Source organism: Coregonus clupeaformis, unplaced genomic scaffold, assembly GCF_020615455.1.
Source record: "Coregonus clupeaformis isolate EN_2021a unplaced genomic scaffold, ASM2061545v1 scaf0013, whole genome shotgun sequence".
Lineage (NCBI taxonomy): Eukaryota > Metazoa > Chordata > Actinopteri > Salmoniformes > Salmonidae > Coregonus > Coregonus clupeaformis.
Window position 1 is genome coordinate 1,061,873 of NW_025533468.1, and position 22,398 is coordinate 1,084,270.

Below are 22,398 nucleotides of genomic sequence, written 5' to 3' on the forward strand. Positions count from 1 at the left end.
TTGCGGTCGGGTGCCTTGCAGTTGCCGTACCAAACGGTGATGCAGCCAGTCAAGATGCTCTCAATGGTGCAGCTGTGGAGATTTTGAGGATTCTGAGGGTCTTTGCCAAATCTTTTCAGCCTACTGAGGGGGAAGAGGTCCTGTTGTGCCCTCTTCACAACTGTGTGGGTGTGTGTGACTATGTTCATTCCTTAGTGCTCGCCCCTCCATTTCCTGTATTCCACGATCAGCTCCTTTGTCTTGCTGACGTTAAGGGAGAGGTTGTTGACCTGGCACCACACTGCAAGGTCTCTGACCTCCTCCCTATAGGCTGCCTCATCGTCGTCAGTCCTACCACCGTCGTGTCAACAGCAAACTTGATGATAGGGTTGGAGTCGTGCGCGGTCATGCAGTCGTGGGTGAACAGGGACTACAGGAGGGGACTAAGCACACACCCCTGAGGGGGCCCCGTGTTGATGGTCAGAGTGGCGGATGTGTTGTTGCCTACCCTCACCACCTGGGGGCGGCCTGTCAGGAAGTCCAGGATCCAGTTGCAGAGGGATGTGTTCAGTCCCAGGGTCCCGAGCTTGGTGATGAGCTTGGAGGGGACTATGGAAGTCCAGGATCCAGTTGCAGAGGGATGTGTTCAGTCCCAGGGTCCCGAGCTTGGTGATGAGCTTGGAGGGGACTATGGTGTTCAATGCTCTGCTGTAGTCAATTAACAGCATTCTTACATAAGTATTCCTTTTGTCCAGGTGGGTGAGGGCAGTGTGGAGTGCAATAGAGATTGCTTCATCTGTGGATCTGTTGGGGCCGTATGTGAATTGGAGTGGGTCCAGGGTGTCTGGGATGATGGTGATGATGTGAGCCATGACCAGCCTTTCATGGCTATAGGTGTGAGTGCTACGGGGCGATAGTCATTTAGGCAGGTTACGTTGGCATTCTTGGGCACGTGGACTATGGTGGTCTGCTTGAAACAAATTGGTATTACAGACAGGGTCAGGGATAGATTGAACATTTCAGTGAAGGGACTTGCCAGCTGGTCAGCGCATGCTCTGAGTACGCATCCTGCTATTCCGCCTGGCCCTGCGGCCTTGCTAATGTTAACCTGTTTAAAGGTCTTACTCACATGTAATCTGTGATAGTGTGCAAGTCCTGTCACATCTGTCGAGCGTCAGAGCTGGCGTAGTAGGATTCGATCTTAGTCCTGTATTGACGCTTTGCCTGTTTGATGGCTCGTGAGAGAGAGAGAAAGGGAGCGTGTATGTGTGTGCGTGCATGCATGCACATCATGCCCATAAATTCAGAGGGAAGTGTGTAATCACATCACTCCCTCACAACCCTGACAGATGTTCATACCTTGATGAAGTGAGGCCGGGAGATGGGCAGAGCGTGATGTGTGTCCTGACCGCTGATTCTAGACACAGTGTGTTTAGCGTGTGTGTCAGCCAACTGCTTCCCCTCGCTGAGACCCGTGACAGCCATGTTTTATAGAGATGACTCTTCAGTCATGCTCGTCTCCCTGAGTGACATCACAGATCACACCTGCCAGGGAAGAGGAAGAGGTGGAATGTAAAAAAAAAAAAACATCTTTAACCCGCTTCTGCTGCAACTCAGTAGCCCAGAGTGACCTCTGCTATTTTTCATCTGAAGTGATGCTACAGTAGGCATCTGTGTTTTCACATCAGTGCGGTTTAAAGGAAAACTCCACCCAAAAACGATCATTTGCTATTTGTTTCATTAGTCTATTGTTAATATATTCCCAAACTGTTTTGCAAGTCAGCAATCAAGTTTCCAAGATATGTAACTTTCAAAATAAAGAAATCTGGCCAGTATAATGCAGTTTGCTCCAGTCAGGCAGTTTTAGGATAGCTTTTAAAGGAAAAAGTATTACTATTCCCTATGCCCCTCTTTCGTGTCATATTTTTAACTCTAACTATAATTCAGATTTCATCGTATGCAGCCTCCCTCCCTGTCTTATTGTTGTTTTTGTTTGTTGTTTTGCATGTTGTTCTGAAACACACATCTTGTTTTCCCACAGTCTCCCCACTGAGCGTGCTCCAGATCAGAGCAGTCTTTTCCTCCACCGCAACAGGTGAGGGTTGCCATGACACCCATGAGAGCTTGCACAAGCTACAAAAAAGACCCACTCGAACTGTTGCAGCTCATTGCACTTGTATAGATGCGATATGAAAGCAGTGTTTTTTGTTTTTCCAATTTTGGAGTGGTTTGGTCTAGTTTTGATTTACATTTGTATGTTGAGTTGTCAACTAATGTGAATTCAACGTGAAATCAACAAACAATGTCCCATGTCATTGGATTTAGGTGAGAAGTTCCCTTACGTTGATTACTTTTTGCAAATCCAATCAGTTTTCCACGTTGATTCAACGTCATCACATTTTTTTTTATGATGTGGAAAAAACATTGATTCAATCAGTTTTTGCCTAGTGGGTAGACACATTATGTACGAACAGTATTTGTCGTGTTCTGTGTGTCTATGGCTCTGGTCCAAAAATGATTTTCTTCTCCCATCTGGTCAGTCCAGATGTATTCATTGGTGATTATATTGATGATGTTCCTATTTCAGGGATCTCATCCTAATAATAGCCACAGATTGCCAAATAGAAGCATTTGGCCCAAGCAGAGACGGATTGCTCTTTTGAATTTGATCCATGGTGAACATTTGAATTGTGATCTGGAGGGTGTTCAAGCTCACTGCTGTGTTTAATATATTGGTCAAATTCTAAAGAGCAATCCAGACAAAAACAAACAAATGCACACAAACACACACACACAGCATTGGGTAGGCCTACCGTGTAGCAGGTAATTCATCTCCGCGGTCGGTGGACTCGGCGTTCCGCCTTAAATGTCAAACCAAGCGGGAGTTTGCAGCTTAACGAGAGCGGTGCAAAGGAAAAAAACAAGACAGGGAAATAAAGTAGGAGTTATCGAGGTTTATCAGATCAGATGGAATGGACTGATAAAGCAGAGCAAAGACGTGGATAGCCATCACCACTCTTACAACAACACCACATCCCTTGGGCAAAACCACTGCAGTGCTCAAACAACCCACTGGGCAAAAACTAGTTGAATCAACGTTGTTTCCATGTCATTTCAACCCCAAAAATCTATGTGATGACGTTGAATCAATGTGGATTAACTAATTGGATTTGCAAAAAGTCATCAACATAAGGGCATTTCATATTTTTTTCACCCAACTTTTAACCTAAATCCAATGACATGGTGACATTTTTTATTGATTTCACATTGAATTCACATTAGATTGACAGCTCAACCAAATGTAAATAAAAACTAGACATTGAACTGACGGCTGTGCACAGTGGGAAGACCCATTAGTCAAAGCAACCTTCCTCCCTCTCACTCTCTGTCATCTGTAAGTCAGGCTGTCAGAGTTGGGCATTGTTCGGCTCCAATTCCTGTTTAATTGGACATGGGATTTCTCTAGAAGTGCCATTACAGCCCAACTGTGATGAATTACCTACCAAAATCCCACTATCAAGGTGAATAGTCTCAGGTGAATATTGTCGGGAGAGCTAGACTTACATGAAAGTACATAAAAATGCATTACAGTAGCGGCTACTAAAGAGCCTATTGGTAGATTTTCACTTCTGCTGCCCTTATTTAAACAGCAAATATTTTAGATAACCATAAAACTGCTTGTTGTGTTACTATCATTTTGGCAAGTTGAATCTCTGCATGCATACCCTGTCAAATAAAGTTGCACATTATATATTTTGTATATAGGCTAAGTATTGTTTTGTTGCATTGTTAAAGTGTTTCCTTACAGATACTGGGATTGTGACCGGAAAGGGTTAACTACCAATGGTACAGAGAAAGTGTGAATGTCTTTCAACTGTCATTGGGTGTATTGTACGTATGTATGAACTCTCTCTGAGCTATTTCGGAGATGCTGTTCAGTGATGATAATGTTTTCTCCTCTCTGTAAGAAAATACATTATGCAACCACAGCTACTCCCCCTCACCTCTGGACATGTCAACATGAGCACCTACACACCTCAACAATAGCCCCTGAACACGAGACCATTACAGTAATTATAGTCAATGGGTCCAATCCATGGTGGATATTCTTCTTAAAAAGGAACAATGGAATGCTGTAATTATATATCTCCACTTTGCACCTTTACATTACATGACAGCCACTGATAAGTGGTGCTCATATGGCTTAGGTTGATGTATTGATGCTGTCTGTGGCTTGTTATCAATAATGGATGCTGGTGCGTTTCTGCCCAAGCCAGCTCTTTATTCCGCAAGTTGCCAATTATAATCTCTAGTATCTCTATTTGCACATCATCTTCTGCACATCTATCACTCCAGTGTTAATACTAAATTATAATTGTAATTATTTTGCACTATGGCCTATTTATTGCCTTACCTCCATAACTTACTACATTTGCACACACTGTATATACATGTTCTATTGTGTACTCCTGAGTGGCGCAGTGGTCTAAGGCACTGCATTGCAGTGCTAACTGTGCCACTAGAGATCCTGGTTCGAATCCAGGCTCTGTCGCAGCCGGCCGCGACCGGGAGACTCATGGGCGGCGCACAATTGGTCCAGGGTAGGGGAGGGAATGGCCGGCAGGGATGTAGCTCAGTTGATAGAGCATGGTGTTTGCAACGCCAGGGTTGTGGGTTCGATTCCCACGGGGGGCCAGTATAAAAAAATATGTATTCACTAACTGTAAGTCGCTCTGGATAAGAGCGTCTGCTAAATGACTTAAATGTAAAAAATGTTATTGACTGTACGTTTTGTTTATTCCATATGTAACTCTGTGTTGTTGTTGTTTTTTCCGCACTGCTTTGCTTTATCTTGGCCAGGTCGCAGTTGGAAATGAGAACTTGTTCTCAACTGGCTTACCTGCTTAAATAAAGGTTAAATAAATAAAAATAAAATAAATAATGTTAGAGCTGGCCAGTGCAGAGACAAACTGTCACCCTGGGCGGGTCAGCGAAACATGCCGTGGGTTGGAGAGTGGAAGGGAATCGTGTGTGGGAGTTGGCGGATGTGTGTATGTGTGTGGGGGGTGTCAAACATTCAGCAGAGCACCATTAAATCACCCTCCAGCTTTGCCCATAGCACGGAGAGGGAGCAGAGAGAGGAAGAGAAGGGAAAGAGAGAGAGAGGGATGGACAGAGAGAGAAAGAGGGAGGAGATAGGGTCGGAAGAGGAGGAAAAGAGAGTGAAAGCGATGAAGAGAGATATAAGCGAGAAATCAAGCAGCCTAGACAGCAGAATATAGATATACACCTTATGTTGCTGAATGTCAATTTGTTTTCCTACCGAAGCCAATTTGTTTTCTGAATGCCAAAGTCTGACAGCAAATGCTGCTTAATAAGAAGGTGTTATTAGCTGTGGCTGAGATATACTTGAACAGGAGACAGCCTGTGATATTTCCTTTTGTGTTGCTCAAATGCCTTTACAAAGATTTTTTTACAGCATTTCTGTTCACAGAAGCCATCAGCGCTGGGCCAGAGAGCATGCTGGGACGCGTTAGAGATAACAATAGCAGATGGGGCAAGGAGCTGTCGGAATTAGAAAACAGAAACAGACATGCTAGGGTCAGATGTGTGTGCGTGAGTAGTCGGTGTGTGTGTTTGCTTGTCTGAGTAGTGTGTGTGTGTGGTGTTTGTGTTTGTGTGTAGTGTGTGTGTGTGTGTGTGTGTGTACATCCGTGTGTGGGTTAACACTATGTGCAGAAAGATAACAACTGCAAGCCAAGATAACTACCCTTCTCCTGGTTTTCACCGTTCCCACCAGTCAGTCAAAATAATGGTTATCCACTGTTTGCATGCTCTTGTACAGTGTGTTATAAAAATGTATGACTACTTCACTTCTTCAATCACACGTGTTACATAGAGTCTCTGGAAAGAGTAAGTGTGGAAGAGAGGTGTAACATCTACCAACACCACATCAGCTCTCGCTCTACATTCCCAAAGAAATAACTACTGGGTATATGCATCCTCCAGAGAGCGAGAGGGAGAGGGAAGAGTGTAATGGCATTTTAAGAGGTGTTGATGTCTAAGTGGTCATTTCTTCAACCCATTTACACAGTGGTAATGACTGAAATGACTGGTCCTGGGAGCCCTGCCTGCATGGGTGTGTGAGCTTACAGCGCCTATCACATCACAGACTGGCTGCCTCTCCTCTCGTCTCAGTCCATCATCCTCAACACTTTAACTGTCAATTAGCCAGGCGGGACCACAGGCAACAGCTAACATGGAGACTACATAATGAGTATTGGGAGAGGAGGATAGCGTTATTGTCAGCTTGGGTGTTTGTATTGGCTCCTGGGACGAGATGCTGTTCCACACGACAAGTTTAGTCTCGCATAAAGAAGAAGAACACAAAACCATATAAAAGCATCTGTCTGTGGCACAATCGTTTTATGTTGCAGGTGTGTGTATGCGGAATGTGTTAGCTTCCTGTCACATCGATTAGCTCATATGCAGTTGGAATGGACTTGGAATGGAGTGAGTATGACGTGTGTTTGCCTATGTGTGTGTGCATCTGCATCCGCATACCAATACCATACCCCCAGGAGCATTGACCTGTATTTTCCCTCTATCTCTCTTTCTTCTTGTCTGTCTGTCTGTCTGTCTCTCTTGCTCTCTATCCTAATCACTAGTTATAGTTTTCCTCCCCTCTCTCCCTCTCCCGACCCTTTCCCTCCTATATCAATATTTTCCTTTCATCCATCCTATCTCTCTATTTTCTCACCCCCTCTCTCTGTGGCCTCTCATCCTTTTTTTCCCTTTCTCTTCTCTCCCACTCTCTCTCTCTCTTTCTTGCTGTATTTCTTGTGAGCAGTGCTCCGCGGGGGATTTCTCTGCTTTCATCCATAGCTGCTGCTCCTGTTGTGTTCTGTCGGCCGTGGCTGCCTGAGTGGCCATTTGTCCAACACCACTCTCCACAATCCACACCACCACTAGTGCTGCTGCTGCCTTTTATCAGACACATCACCCTAGCCTTGCCAAACAACCCGCTAAAATCAAAACATGTACTTCATCAGCCTACTGCGGTGTGATGTCTGCCGGTCAGTATTAGGTTCTCTTTTAGCACTACTGTAGCAGCATCAACTGGACGCTTGTGTCTCTCCAGTCTCCACTCACAGACGACGTGCCGGTCGGTATCCTAGAAACGTCCTTTGTCATAAAGATGATGCTGATCCGGGGCCTCAGATTTAATTTACTTGGCTAATGAGCTGCCTGTCGTTTTGCATGAGGAGAGGAACCATTTGCATTATCATGGGTCTGTGAGAGATTTATTCAGAGATGATTTCTCCATATATATATATATATATATATATATAAATTACATTTCTCTGTCCATGCCAAATGATGCAAGACCACAGATGTTGTAAAAGTGTCTGCAACAGGTGGCAAACGCTCAAATAAAACCTAATAGCATAATGTGCAGCATGTATCAGCCAGTCAGTCTGAATACAGGGCATGGTCTGTTTCAATGGAGGCTGGTGAGGGGAGGACAGCTCATAGTTATGGCCGGAATGGAATTAATGGGATGGTATTGAGCACATTACATAGACACAATGTGTTTGATATGTGTTTAATACCGTTCCATTTATTCCATTCCAACAATTCCAATGAGTCACCAAACCAGCCACCACTGGTCTGTGTCCCAGTAGCCTCTTTACCTCATCTTCCATCCTTCACTGCTAGCCTACTGATCTGACAGGTCTTCTTAGAGAAAGGTATAAGTCCTATATATGTGTGTGTGTGTATGTATATATCTACTGTATATATATCTCTCTCTCTCTCTCTCTCTCTCTCTCTCTCTATCTCTCTCTCTCTCTCTCTCTCTCTCTCTCTCTCTCTCTCTCTCGCTCTCTCTCTCTATATATATATATATATATATATATATATATATATATATACAGTGCTTGCAAAAGTATTCATCCCCCTTGGCGTTTTTCCTATTTTGTTGCATTACAACCTGTAATTTAAATTGATTTTTATTTCGATTTCATGTAATGGACATACACAAAATAGTCCAAATTCGTGAAGTGAAATGAAAAAAATAACTTGTTTCAAAAAATTTTAAAAAATTAATAACGGAAAAGTGGTGCGTGCATATGTATTCACCCCCTTTACTATGAAGCCCCTAAATAAGATCTGGTGCAACCAATTACCTTCAGAAGTCACATGATCTCAGTATATATACACCTGTTCTGAAAGGCCCCAGAGTCTGCAACACCACTAAGCAAAGGGCACCACCAAGCAAGTGGCACCATGAAGACCAAGGAGCTCTCCAAACAAGTCAGGGACAAAGTTGTGGAGAAGTACAGATCAGGGTTGGGTTATAAAAAAATATCAGAAATTATGAACATCCCACGGAGCACCATTAAATCCATTATTAAAAAATGGAAAGAATATGGCACCACAACAAACCTGCCAAGAGAGGGCCGCCCACCAAAACTCACGGACCAGGCAAGGAGGGCATTAATCAGATGGGCAACAAAGAGACCAAAGATAACCCTGAAGGAGCTGCAAAGCTCCACAGCGGAGATTGGAGTATCTGTCCATAGGACCACTTTAAGCCGTACACTCAACAGAGCTGGGCTTTACAGAAGAGTGGCCAGAAAAAAGCCATTGCTTAAAGAAAAAAATAAGCAAACACGTTTGGTGTTCGCCAAAAGGCATGTGGGAGACTTCCCAAACATATGGAAGAAGGTACTCTGGTCAGATGAGACTAAAATTGAGATTTCTGGCCATCAAGGAAAACACTATGTCTGGCGCAAACCCAACACCTCTCATCACCCCGAGAACACCATCCCCACAGTGAAGCATGGTGGTGGCAGCATCATGCTGTGGGGATGTTTTTCATCGGCAGGGACTGGGAAACTGGTCAGAATTGAACGAATGATGGATGGCGCTAAATACAGGGACATTCTTGAGGGAAACCTGTTTCAGTGTTCCAGAGATTTGAGACTGGGACGGAGGTTCACCATCCAGAAGGACAATGACCCTAAGCATACTGCTGAAGCAACACTCGAGTGGTTTAAGGGGAAACATTTAAATGTCTTGGAATGGCCTAGTCAAAGCACAGACCTCAATCCAATTGAGAATCTGTGGTATGACTTAAAGATTCCTGTACACCAGCGGAACCCATTCAACTTGAAGGAGCTGGAGCAGTTTTGCCTTGAAGAATGGGCAAAAATCCCAGTGGCTAGATGTGCCAAGCTTATAGAGACATACCCCAAGAGACTTGCAGCTGTAATTGCTGCAAAAGGTGGCTCTATAAAGTATTGACTTTGGAGGGGATGAATAGTTATGCACGCTCAAGTTTTCCGTTGTTTTGCCATATTTATTGTTTGTTTCACAAAAAAAAATATTTTGCAACTTCAAAGTGGTAGGCATATTGTGTAAATCAAATGATACAAACCCCCAAAAAATCCATTTTAATTCCAGGTTATAAGGCAACAAAATAGGAAAAATGCCAAGGGGGGGTGAATACTTCCGCAAGCCACTGTATTTATAAATATGTGTGTATGTATGTGTGTGTGCGTGTGTATATATATATATACAGTACCAGTCAAAAGTTTAGACACACCTACTCATTCAAGGGGTTTTCTTTATCTATACTATTTTCTACATTGTAGAAAAATATTGAAGACATCAAAACTATGAAATAACACATATGGAATCATGTAGTAACCAAAAACGTGTTAAACAAATCTAAATATATTTTATATTTAAGATTCTTCAAATAGCCACCCTTTGCCTTGATGACAGCTTTGCACATTCTCTCAACCAGCTTCATGAGGTAGTCACCTGGAATGCATTTCAATTAACAGGTGTGCCGTCTTCAAAGTTAATTTGTGGAATTTCTTTCCTTCTGAATGCGTTTGAGCCAATCAGTTGTGTTGTGACGTACGGAGTATACAGAGGATAGCCCTATTAGGTAAAATACCAAGTCCATATTATGGCAAGAACAGCTCAAATAAACAATAGCAAATGAGACGGCGGGCGGACATATTAGAATGCTCGGTGCTCTGGAACCATTGGAACTAACCTGTAGCTCGCCTGCCATGTGGTTTTATAGAGGGCTTAATCTGAACATTTCTTAAAGTGTGTCCCAAATGGCACCCTATTCCCTATAAAATGCAGGACTGGTCGCTCTGGATAAGAGCGTCTGCTAAATGACGTAAATGTAAATGTAAATGTAAATGTCAAAAGTAGTACACTATAGGAATAGGGTGCCATTTGAGATGCAACCATACTTTCTCTATTCTTCCTTCCATGAAGGTTTATATTGGAAAGGGTTGTGGTAGGTAATGGATGATTAAAAATATAAACACATGGTTGTCAAAGGGAGGGTCAGGGAAGTCATTTCACGCCTGAGACATCTAAAGCTTGTCTAAAGAAGAAAGTTGTTTAGCTTTTGTTTTCTGCTCATTAAATATGCTGATGTCGAGTTAGGTGTAGTTTATGTCATCTGGGTAGTCTTTTCCATTAAAAGCATTGCTGTTTTCCAGGGTGTGCTATCCGTCAGTTTCATTTACAGCTCTGTATAGTGTACTGAGAAATTAAATCTTACTTTGTGTTTATCAATATCAACAAAAAAAAATAGCTGAACTAGCCCCTTTTATGTTTTCATTGCCCTCTAACTGTGTTTTTGCAAACCACCTGTCCTGTCCCATGTTATCTCTCTATATGCATTGCACATGTGCTCACCAGTTGTGGCTGACACAAGGTCTTTATCATTGTGTTGGAGGCCTTCCAGAGCTCATCAGACTGGGCTGGGTGGTGTTGGGTGGTGGCCTGGGTGGTGGTAGTGGGTCCAAATTAAGCCCCCGGAGCCGCTGCGACCAGCCGTACCAACAGCTGCTTACTAGGAAGTTGGGTTTAGAGGAGATAGAAATGGAGCCAGGACTGTATTAACAGGGGGTTATGATGCTGCGTATGCCCTACATGTGGCTGTGCTGTAGTGTGTAGCAGGAGGCAGTAGGAGCACGCCATGAGAGCGTGTTTCAGTAGGGTAGAGTCTCTCGGTTTCTTAGAAATTGAAATACTGAGATATAGTTGGGATGCTGGTCTTTTTCACTACTCACACTAATAGGAGCACAACTGTTCTATGAATTACATTTCTACGTGGAATAATTCTGTAATTGTCTTGGCAATACTAAATGAGTAACTGCTGGTTTTCCATGGCATTAGGGCTCTGTGGTTATTTCCTTTTGTGCACCATGACACCCTGGGGGGGATCTTATCTCACAGACTGTTACGACTTCCGCCGAGGCTGCCTCCCCTCCTTGTTCAGGCAGGTTTCGGCGTTCGGCGTCACCGGCGTACTAGCTACTGCCGATCCATTTATCATCACTCCATTTGTCTTGTCTTCAATCACACACATCTGGACCTTTTTCCCTCATTAGTCACCTCCCGAGTGGTGCAGTGGTCTAAGGCACTGCATCGCAGTGCTAGCTGTGCCACTAGAGATCCTGGTTCGAATCCAGGCTCTGTTGTGGCCGCGACCAGGAGACCCATGAGGCGGCGCCCAATTGACCCAGGGTAGGGGAGGGATTGGCCAGCAGGGATGTAGCTCAGTTGGTAGAGCATGGCGTTTGCAATGCCAGGGTTGTGGGTTCGATTCCCTCGGGGGTCCAGTATAAAAAAGAATGTATGCACTCATTAACTGTACGTTGCTCTGGATAAGAGCATCTGCTAAATGACTAAAATGTCATTGTATAAGTGCTTCCTTGTCTGTGTGGGTGATAGGTTGTATTAACAGGAGTATTTTCCTGTGTGCCTTGTATTTTCCAGTGGACCTGTTTTGTGCGGATTGTGCCCTGGAGTATGTTTGACGCATTTCTGCGTAAACCTGTATTTTGCGGATTAAAGCCTGCTATTCTGTGATTTACCCTCCTGCGCCTGACTCCTTCAACACCACCTCAACACAGACAGAATCTGACACTACCCCCCATCCCCTCAAGGCTCACACTGGTCAGAGGAGGCCAGCAGTGTGCTGTCTTATTGGTCGAAGGCTACATTTATGCACTCTTCACAGAGATGTGTAAGGGTGCAAATAAACAACAGGAATAAAACGTCAAGAGCCTCCCCCCAAATGACCCTGTTAAGGTAGTGCTTTCTGATCAATCAGATCAGAAAGCACTACCTCTTAAAGGTAACACAAAACATGAATGGTAAAGCGAATGGAAATTTGACACCCTAGCTTTTGAAAACTATTTTATATGAAGCCGATATATTTTGATGTCCAACTCAGTGATGAATAGAGATGTTACCATTAAGATGATCAGATAGAGGACAACAAAGTAATGCACCAGTACTCTCTGTCTTGATACTAATCGTGCCTGATCTGTTTTGAATAAGAAAATAATTATAATCATTATAAATCCTCTTTAATATGACAATCTTTGAAATGTGTATTTCTTCTGGTATACCAATAGTGTGCTTTTACATTTTTTAAACTCAAATGAATTATTTATTACTTTTGAACATTTGGATATAACAACCATTTTATGTATTAATATGCAGAATCATATCACAATTTTCCAATAACATTTTCACCATTATATACAGATATTTGTATTTAGACTTTTTTGTCATCACGTTTATATCAATTACATTATTATTTATTAATTATTAATTATTTGTTTTTGGTATTAGAGGACTTGAGTTTCAACAAAAGTAAAACACAGAACTAGAAATATAGCACAAAAGGCAAAAAGGTACTCACATCAAGCCTTTGACCCCATGAAGTCTATCAATCCTGTTATCCCTGTCACTCCGAGGTTCCCAGACCAACCTGTCTCAGTCAACCCTGATGTCTGCTCCGCTGTTTTCCTTCTCTCAGCTCCACAAAACTGTCCGTCAACAGCTGTTTTCCCCCTCGCTCCGCTCCGCCACACACTCACACTCACTACTCCATCTCCTCCCGCTCAAATAAATGAGCGAGTTTTACTCTTGCTGAGCCATCTGTCTGAAGTGAACGTCCATGACTGAAGTGTCAGAAACTTGTCCTCTGCCTTCACATTTATGATAAGACACAACGTGACTGAGCCCACATCGTCTCCCGTTTGAAAGACTCAGCCACAGAGAGTGTGCTGGCACTCACAAACTCTCTCCTCTCACTCTCTATATTTATCTCTGTCTCGCTTTCTCGCTTTCTCTCTCTCTCTATCCCCCTCTCTCTCTATTTTCTCTCTCTCTCTTTCTTTTTATCTTCCTCACTTTTGTCCGTCTCTGTACATCTCTCTCCCTCTCTCTCCCTTTCTTTCTGGATGCTGAGGGACCATCACTTGCTTAATTACTCATGATTTGCCTGAAGCCTCTGTGATTGGTTGACAGTTAGAGGCTGCTGTGCACCCCTCCCTGCTCCCTTCACTTACACAGAACAGCTGCTGCCCTATCACTGGGTCTCGCTACGTTCTGACTCCACCCCTCTCTTACAGCCGCTGCACCTGAATCAGTGTTTCAGGGCTTCTTGCCAGCTACAGAAATAGAGCTCGTAGAATATACATGGTTCTATATTCTATATGATTTTCCATGGAACCCACCATAGAAAATGAACTACACGTACAGTATATCTCAACGAGTCTCACCAATATGACAGCTTAATAGAAGTGGCTTTAAGTGTGAGTACCACTTGCCTGTCGCTCACTCTGATCTACCCTGAGGAGAGTAGTGAGTCTTGTACTCCTCAAGGCAGGAATGTTATCACAATTGAAATCAGGATTACTCAATGGTATGGTGGAGGGTAAACCAGAGAGTTCTTGAAAACATGCATATAGCTGTATGTTCATTCATTTTCATGAGTGTAGTTGATAGCAAACTGTACATAAAGTGTGAGTGTGTGTGTCGGAGTGTGTCGGGGTGTATGTGTGTGTGTGTGTGTGTGTGTGGTGTGTGCATGTGTGCGTTGTGTATGTGTGTGTGTGTATTATTGACTAGTATGTATTGACGTGTGTGTGTTAGACGGGGTTGCAATCTTATATCGTGACACAGCCAGGCATGTGTGAAACGGACCTGGGAAAGGGTGTTAAACATTTGGGCCCCTCCACGCTCCCTGTGAGTATGTCTGATCCTATCAGGCGAGTTTTAGCTGCAGAATGCTGCCCACGGATGTCCTATACTCCAGGCAGACAGAAATAAAGCAGGGAGTCTGCACTGAGGCTAATAGGAAGACCGGGAGAGAGGAAAAACAGCACCCTGAGAAACACCAGCAAAATCCATTACAGGTTGATAACTTAACCTTTCCCTGGCTGCCTTGGTCAGACCTGATTAATTGTGGAATTGGCATTTGGTATTTGATTAGGGTCCCCATTAGCTGTTGCAAAAGCAGCAGCTACTCTTCCTGGGGTCCACACAAAACATGAAACATGACATAATGCAGAACATTAATAGAGAAGAACAGAACTACATACATTTACAACAAGAAGAATATAACTAAAAGGTTCTATACTGACTCAATACTGAGAAATAAACACAGAGAGACCTACTATTCTAGGTCTACATTTATTATTTAGATTTTCATATATTACATTTACATTCAGTAGGATCTATCAGTACATACACACAAAATATGTAGGTCAAATAGGGGAGAGGCATTGTGCTGTGAGGTGTTGCTTTATCTGTTTTTTAAAGCCAGGTTTGCTGTTCACTTGAGCAATATGAAATGGGAGTTCCATGCAATCATGGCTCTATATAATACTGTATATTTCCTTGAATTCCTTCTGGATTTGGGGACTGCGAAAAGACCCATGGTGGCATGTCTGGTAGGATAAGTGGGTGTGTCAGTGCTGTGTGTAAGTTGACTACGCAAACAATTTGGAATTTTCAACACATTAATGTTTCTTATAAAAAGCTTCAACCTGGCCTTGGAATGGAATCACACATAGCTAATTCCGGAGTCAGACCTTCCCTGGACATGTCAGGCAGGCTCAGCTGCCACTTCCTGCATTTAAGCTTTGAGGGAGTAACGACACTGCATGTCATAGTAGAGCACCGTGACCGAGGGAAATTACAACTGTGACACATTGTCTCTTCTGACCCCTTGCCCACGTGTGGCATGCGGGTCTGCATACCCACATCCATACCCACATCCATACCCACACATGCTGTCACGAACGTCGTTAGATGAAGCGGACCAAGGCGCAGCGTGATATGCGTACATTCTTTTATTGCTGTACACAACACGAACCAAAACAACAAAACAAACGAAACGTGAAGTCCTGGGTTGAACACAAACCTTCTGGAACAAGATCCCACAAATAACTAGTGCCAAACGGGCTGCCTAAGTATGGTTCCCAATCAGAGACAACGAGCTACAGCTGTCTCTGATTGGGAACCACCCTGGCCAACATAGAACTAAACGATCTAGAACAAAACATAGAAAACTTAAACATAGAACAATCCACACCCTGGCTCAACATTTAAGAGTCCCCAGAGCCAGGGCGTGACAGTACCCCCACAAGGCGCGGACTGCGACCGCGCCACACAAACACAAGAGGGTAGGGGCCGGGTGGGCATTCCGCCTCGGAGGCGGATCCGGCTCCGGGCGTGACCACCACTCTCGCTCTACCCCCCCCCGTTGCGCCCCTGGTCTGGTCTGGCCCCGCTGGCCGGAGCTGGACTGAACACCGGTGGAGCGGATTGCTCTGGCTCCGGAGTGGAGCAGCTGACCGGTGCCGGACAAGGCACCGGTGGAACAGGCACGGACCGTGCCGGACTGACGACGCGCACCACTGGCTTGGTGCGGGGAGCAGGCACGGGCCGGACCAGGCTGACGACGCGCACCACTGGCTAAGGTGCGGGGAGCAGGAACGGGCCGGACCGGGCTGACGACGCGCACCACTGGCTTGGTGCGGGGAGCAGGAACGGGCCGGACCGGGCTGACGACGCGCACCACTGGCTTGATGAGGGGAGCAGGAACAGGCCGGACCGTGCTGGCGACGCGCACCACTGGCTTGGTGCGGGGAGCAGGAACAGGCCAGACCTGGCAGGCGACGCGCACCACTGGCTCGGTGCGGGGAGCAGGAACGGGCCGGACCGGGCTGGCGACGCGCACCACAGGCTTGGTGCGGGGAGCAGGAACGGGCCGGACCGGGCTGGCGACGCGCACCACAGGCTTGGTGCGGGGAGCAGGAACGGGCCGGACCGGGCTGTTGACGCGCACCACTGGCTTGGTGCGGGGAGCAGGAACAGGCCGGACCGGGCTGGCGACGCGCACCACTGGTTTGGTGCTGGGAGCAGGAACAGGCCGGACCGGGCTGGCGACGTGCACCACTGGCTTGGTGCGGGGAGCAGGAACAGGCCGGGCTGGATTGGGAACACGCACCATAGGCTTGGTGCGGGGAGCCGGAACGGGCCGGGCTGGACTGGGAACACGCACCATAGGCTTGGTGCGGGGAGCCGGAACGGGCCGGGCCGGACTGTGGAGGCGGACTGGAGGTCTGGAGCGGAGAGCTGACACAACCCGTCCTGGCTGAATGCCTACTTCCACACAAAATGTGTGAGGCATCAGCCAAGGACGTACAGGGCTGTGCACTCGTACTGGCGCTACAGCACGTGGCACTGGCGCAGGATATACGGGACCGAGGAGGGGTACTGGAGGCCACGAGCGTTGAGCCGGCACACTCCATCCTGGCTGCATGCCCACCTTAGCACGACACGTGCGTGGTGCTAGCACAGGACGTACGTCACTGTGGGCCATGCAATATTAATGTATAAGTCACTCTGGGCCCTGCATTACTGAGAGAAATTACACTTTCTGTCTCCTACCAATGCTTTGAACTTTGGTACACATGGTGTGAGAGCAACTCTGAGACACTGGTGCAGGTGTTCATTGGTGAGCCTGGTGCAGTATTTGTTTTTAATAAAGTTCATTGTGGAGAAGGCTGATTCACAGCTGTATGTGGAGCCAAACATAGTCAGGATGTCTAGTGCCAGTTTCTTGAGAACAGGACATCAGCTGCAGGCACCACCTTTCCCCAGAAAGTGACAGGGTCACAATCACACCAGCCTGCTTCTTAAAAGCCATATTTTCTAGCACCTCAATCAACTCCATTTGCAGTGATGCAACATCTACCTATCTGAAGATCTGTTTTGCTTCTTCTGACAACTTTGTCACATTTGTGATGAGCAGCAGCAGTTATCTTCCAACAGTGAAGTCATCAAAGCGAGTCTTGAAGTTATCCATCAGCTTCTGGATGAAATCCACATGGTTGGGAACATCTTTGTCTCCCTGCGTTTGCACCAGAATATTGGGGAAGTAGACAAGTTCTCCCTGGAGATCATTCTTGAAAAGCTCAAATTTCTTCTGTAAAGCCCGGACTGCTGTTATCATATCACACACTGTGTTGTCCCATCCCTGCAGCTTAACATTCAGTTGATTTAAGGTGTGATGTAATGTCTGTCAAAAATGCAACTGTTTCCATCTTCTCCTCATCTTCCAAAACCTCAGAAAACTGAGTTGCCTTGTCATTATTTTACTCTGATATGAAAGCTTTGATTTCCTCCTGAATGGCCCAAAAGCATTCTAGAGCCATCTGACATTGTTGTGCAGTAGTAAGTCATCAAAACTGCCATTGGCCTCTGTCAGAATGCCTCGTAGCAGGCGCTGTTGTAGGGATGATGTTGCTCTCAAAAGGTTGATCAGTGTCATCATTGTCATGACCTCAGAATACTATTTTCCCAGACTGGCACACAGGACAGATTGATGGATGATGCAGTGGTATGATGTAAGGTCAGGGTGATCCTCTTTCAAACGTGCAACCAGTCCCCTCCCTCTTCCTATCATGGCTGGAGCTCCATCTGTGGTGATGGAGACCACTGACTTCAGATCTATCCCCCTTTTTGTCAACATCCCTTTGATGGCCTCATGGATGTCCTCTCCTCGTGTGTGTGCTTCTAGATTTGTTAAGCCCAACAGTTTCTCACAGAATTCCTTCTTTGTTTCGTTTTAAATTCTGACAAACACCAGAAGCTGGGCATTATCAGTGTTATCTGTTGATTCATCCATAACTAATGAAATGCATGCTGGATTCTGAATGGCCTCATCAAGTTGTGAAGTTAAATCTTCAGCTAATATTTCAGTTATCCTCATTGCTGTGGAATCTGACAGTGGGATATGTTTGATCTTTACCCTGAGCTCATCTTTTTGTTTACCTTCAAGCAAGGTTTCAGCAACTTCACATATGCATTATTTTACCATCTCAGTGTCTGAAAATGTTGTTTTGTGTTTTCCCAAAACCCAAGCTATCCTCAGTAAACACTGTATTGCACGTTGTTGGGCTGTCAGGGAATTGACACTGACTTTGGTGGACCTCTCATATTGGGATTTGAGTTGGTTAATCTTGTTTGTTCTCACATCTGTGTTCAGAGGATATGTCTGATCGAATTTACTATGCCTGGTGTCATAAGGGCGCTTAACATTGGCACTTCACGAGAACTACGGACTCACTGCATATCAGGCATATTGGTTTTGTGGTAGTTGCAGGGAGAATGAATAAATACTGTTCCGTCTACTCGTCTTTGAATATACCGTTTTCAGAGTGAACTTTATTTGTTATTTTTAACAAGCCATATTAACTAAGATACTGGTAATTAAGCTCCTTCTATCTGTGATATTTACAGTTGAGCCGCAGTCAAATCTTTCTTTTTCTTCCTGCCTGCTTGTCCCAAGGTTCCGCGGAGGATATTTGGATGAATGTGATTGGGTAAAACGTGTACTCTTGTATTTGCAGATAACCACGCGATTGGATTAGACGGGGCACTAGTAGAGGTGAGCGTTGCTTCGAGAGAGAAAGAGAAAGAGAGGTTGCTGAGTTAAAGAGGCCACTGCGCCCGGTAGATTTTTTAAAGCTGTCCAAAAATAATGTATTGACTTTTATATAACAAAATGCGATGTTGTCTGGACCGCAGTCTGCCAGTTGATTTTCGCTGGTATACGGTGTTACTGGTCGCTCGCAAGCCAAGGGGGTGACCGATAGTTTAATTACACTTCAAACAGCAGCTCCTGTTCCTTCTTTGATCTCCGGTTTTAAGGATAACTTGTGAAAATGAATGTGTGCCAGAGTGTCTTTATCACAGCTCAAGGCTGCAAGGAGGTTATGTAACCGGCGTGCGTCGTTGACGTTTACATGATTAAGGTTTAATTAGCGAGAGCAAGAAGGAAGGAGAGGGAGAAGAAATAAAAGTGTCAGACGAGTGTGTTTGATCTATTAAATCACTTCATGTCCTTCTAAATAGCTCTGCTTTTTAATTGACAGATAGAGCGATGAACAGGGTTCTATACGGCTACTTGTAAATGTAAACTGTATGTGTGAAGGAGGTGAGAGCGACGACTGTTCCACAGCTGCGAAATGCTCATCTCACTTCATGTCCTTCTAAATAGCTCTGCTTTTTAATTGACAGATAGAGCGATGAACAGGGTTCTATACGGCTACTTGTAAATGTAAACTTGTTGATTAGATGCTTCATTAATTAGGCAATTTTCTATACATATACAAAATGAATACTATACATTCATATTTAAAAAATAAGAAGTTATTTACGTATACATTACAAAAGTTACCATATATTGCCATAGATTACCTGTTAATTACCCAAATTACTGAAAGTTCCAGTAACTTTGGTAAATTACCAGTAGTTTTTAAACCCTAGCTGTAGTTAGATAGATTCATGCATACTTGTGATATCACAGAGTCCTACCCACCCCCTACAGTGCCTTCAGAAAGTTTTCACACCGCTTGACTTTTTCCACATTTTGTTGTGTTACAGCCTGAATTAAAAATTGATTACATTTAGATTTTGTGTCACTGGCCTACACACAATACCCCATAATGTCAAAGTGGAATTATTACTATTATTATTATGTCTTGAGTCAATAAGTATGCAACCCCGTTGTTATGGCAAGCCTAAATAAGTTCAGGAGTAAAAATGTGCTTAACAAGTCACATAAATTGCATGGACTCAATCTGTGTGCAATAATAGTGTTTAACATGATTTTTTAATGACTACCTCATCTCTGTACCCCACACATACAATTATCTTTAAGGTCCCTCAGTCGAGAATTGAATTTCAAACACAGATTCAACCACAAAGACCAGGGAGGTTTTCCAATGCCTCGCAAAGAAGGGCACCTATTGGTAGATAGGTAAAAATGTAAAAACAGACATTGAAAATCCATTTAAGCATGGTGAAGTTATTAAATACACTTTGGATGAGGTATCAATACACCCAGTAACTAAAGAGATACAGGCGTCCTTCCTAACTCAGTTGTCGTAGAGGAAGGAAACCGCTCAGGGATTTCACCATGAGGCCAATGGTGATTTTAAAACAGAGTTTATTGGCTGGGATAAGAGAGGATGGATGAATCAACAACATTGTAGTTATGCCACAATACTAACCTAATTGACAGAGTGAAAAGAAGGAAGCCAGTACAGAATAGAAATGTTCCAAAACATGCATCCTGTTTGCAACAAGGCATTCAAGTAATACTGCAAAAAATGTGGCATAGCAATTCACTTTTTGTCCTGAATACAAAGTGTTATGTTTGGGGCAAATCCAATACAACACTGAGTACCACTCTCCATAGTGGCATAGTGGTGGCTGCATCATGTTATGGGGATGCTTGCAATCGTTAAGGACTGGGGAGTTTTTCAGCATAAAAAAAGAAAGGGAATGGAGCTAAGCACAGGCGAAATCCTAGAGGAAAACCTGGTTCAGTCTGCTTTCCACCAGACACTGGGAGATTTATTCACCTTTCAGCAGGACAATAACCTAAAACACATGGCCAAATCTACGCTGGAGTTGCTTACCAAGAACACAGTGAATGTTCCTGAGTGGCCGAGTTATAGTGTTGATTTAAATCTACTTAAAAATCTATGGCAAGACCTGAAAATGGTTGTCTAAAAATGATCAACAACCAATTTGACAGAGCTTGAAGAATTTTGAAAAGAATAATGGCTGTGTAAGGGCAAATTGACTAAGAAGGAGAGTGATGGAGTGGCTGTATCAGATGACCTGGCCTCCACAATCATCTGACCTCATACCCAATTGAGATGGTTTGGAATGAGTTGGACCGCAGAGTGAAGGAAAAGTAGCCAACAAGTGCTCAGCATATGTGGGAACTCAAGATTGTCGGAAAAGCATTCCAGGTGAAGCTGGTTGAGAGAATGTGCAAGAGTGTGCAAAGCTGTCATCAAGGCAAAGGGTGGCTACTTTGAAGAATCTCAAATCTAAAATATATTTTGATTTATTTAACACTTTTTTGGTTACTACATGATTCCATATGTGTTATTTCATAGTTTTGATGCCTTCACTATTATTCTACAATGTAGAAAATAGTAAAAATAAAGAAAACATTTTTTTAAACATGTTTTCACTTTGTCATTATGCGGTATTGTGTGTAGAAGGGTGAAGAAAAAAAATGTAATCAATTTTAAATTCAGGTTGTAACACAGCAAAATGTGGAATAAGTCAAGGGTTATGAATACTTTCTGAAGGCACTGTATCTCTCTCAGATGTCCTTGCTGGTTGTGTGGTTGAAGTCCTCTGATCTAGGCTGGCAGCCTCCCCTCCGCTTCCCTTTGTTTGTTTGTTGTTCAGGCAGATTTAAAGAGAAAGGAGGAGATGAGATCTGTAGCCATAGAGAGGGAGATGGGGAGAGATCAGGGTCCTTCTTTGAGAGATTAACACACGCTGCGACTTGCTGTTGTCATGTGTGTTTTCAGTGACTCACACCGGCTGCATTTTAAATCAATTCTTCTTTATAAACAGAAAATGATGTGTAAAGAAGAATAATTTGCTTTCTGTTTAGTCCCTCCCTTTTAGTCGGTGGCTTTTGAATTCAAATCCTTATTTGTGTGGACTTTTTTCCACACTGATTCTCCAAGAAACATGTGCCACGTCGGCGCACTCTAATCATACCTGCTGTGACTTTATATAAAGGCTTTGTGAAGTCAGGTTGCATTCTATCCTAACCTGTCTTATTACAGTGGGTCTCCTGCTGATCTGTCTCTCCACTGTCTTCTTTATCACTGTTAGAGGGTTTCCATTAGAGTGCACTGCCGCGGTGACAGTCGCTATGCAAATGGTCAGCTCTGAAGGCCCCTGAACACACTACACTGACTGCCACCGTTCTACCTGTCATTTGCATTTTGAGAGAGATGAAAGCGAATGGGGCTTTTATGCCCATTCATAAGGTAGAATGAAGAGATGACAGCGGTATTAAACCTCTGTGAAATCTGGAATACAGCAGATGCAACGTAGTCTTTTTTGGGGTCAGTTAGCAGACGCTCTTATCTAGAGCAACTTACAGTTAGTGAGTGCATACATTTTTCATACTGGCCCCCCCGTGGGAAACGAACCCACAACCCTGGCGTTGCAAGCGCCATGCGC

At 44.2% G+C, this 22,398-nt stretch overlaps 1 protein-coding gene across 4 annotated transcripts in view; it reads right to left on the minus strand.

Annotated features, from left to right (window-relative positions):
• Positions 1 to 13,233, minus strand: part of LOC121546287 (D(4) dopamine receptor) — a 37,779-nt gene extending 24,546 nt beyond the window's left edge. For 2 of the 4 annotated variants that reach the window (XM_041857465.2, XM_041857468.2), the window contains exons 1-3: positions 12,734 to 13,233; positions 2,793 to 2,871; positions 1,339 to 1,524 (exon numbers count right to left, since the gene is read on the minus strand). The gene's annotated coding sequence lies outside the window, so the exon portion shown is untranslated. Of the gene's footprint in view, positions 1 to 1,338; positions 1,525 to 2,792; positions 2,872 to 10,713; positions 10,871 to 12,733 lie in introns of all 4 variants that reach the window. The other 2 variants (XM_041857466.2, XM_041857467.2) reach the window with 2 other exon arrangements.
• Positions 13,234 to 22,398: the final 9,165 nt, after the last annotated feature.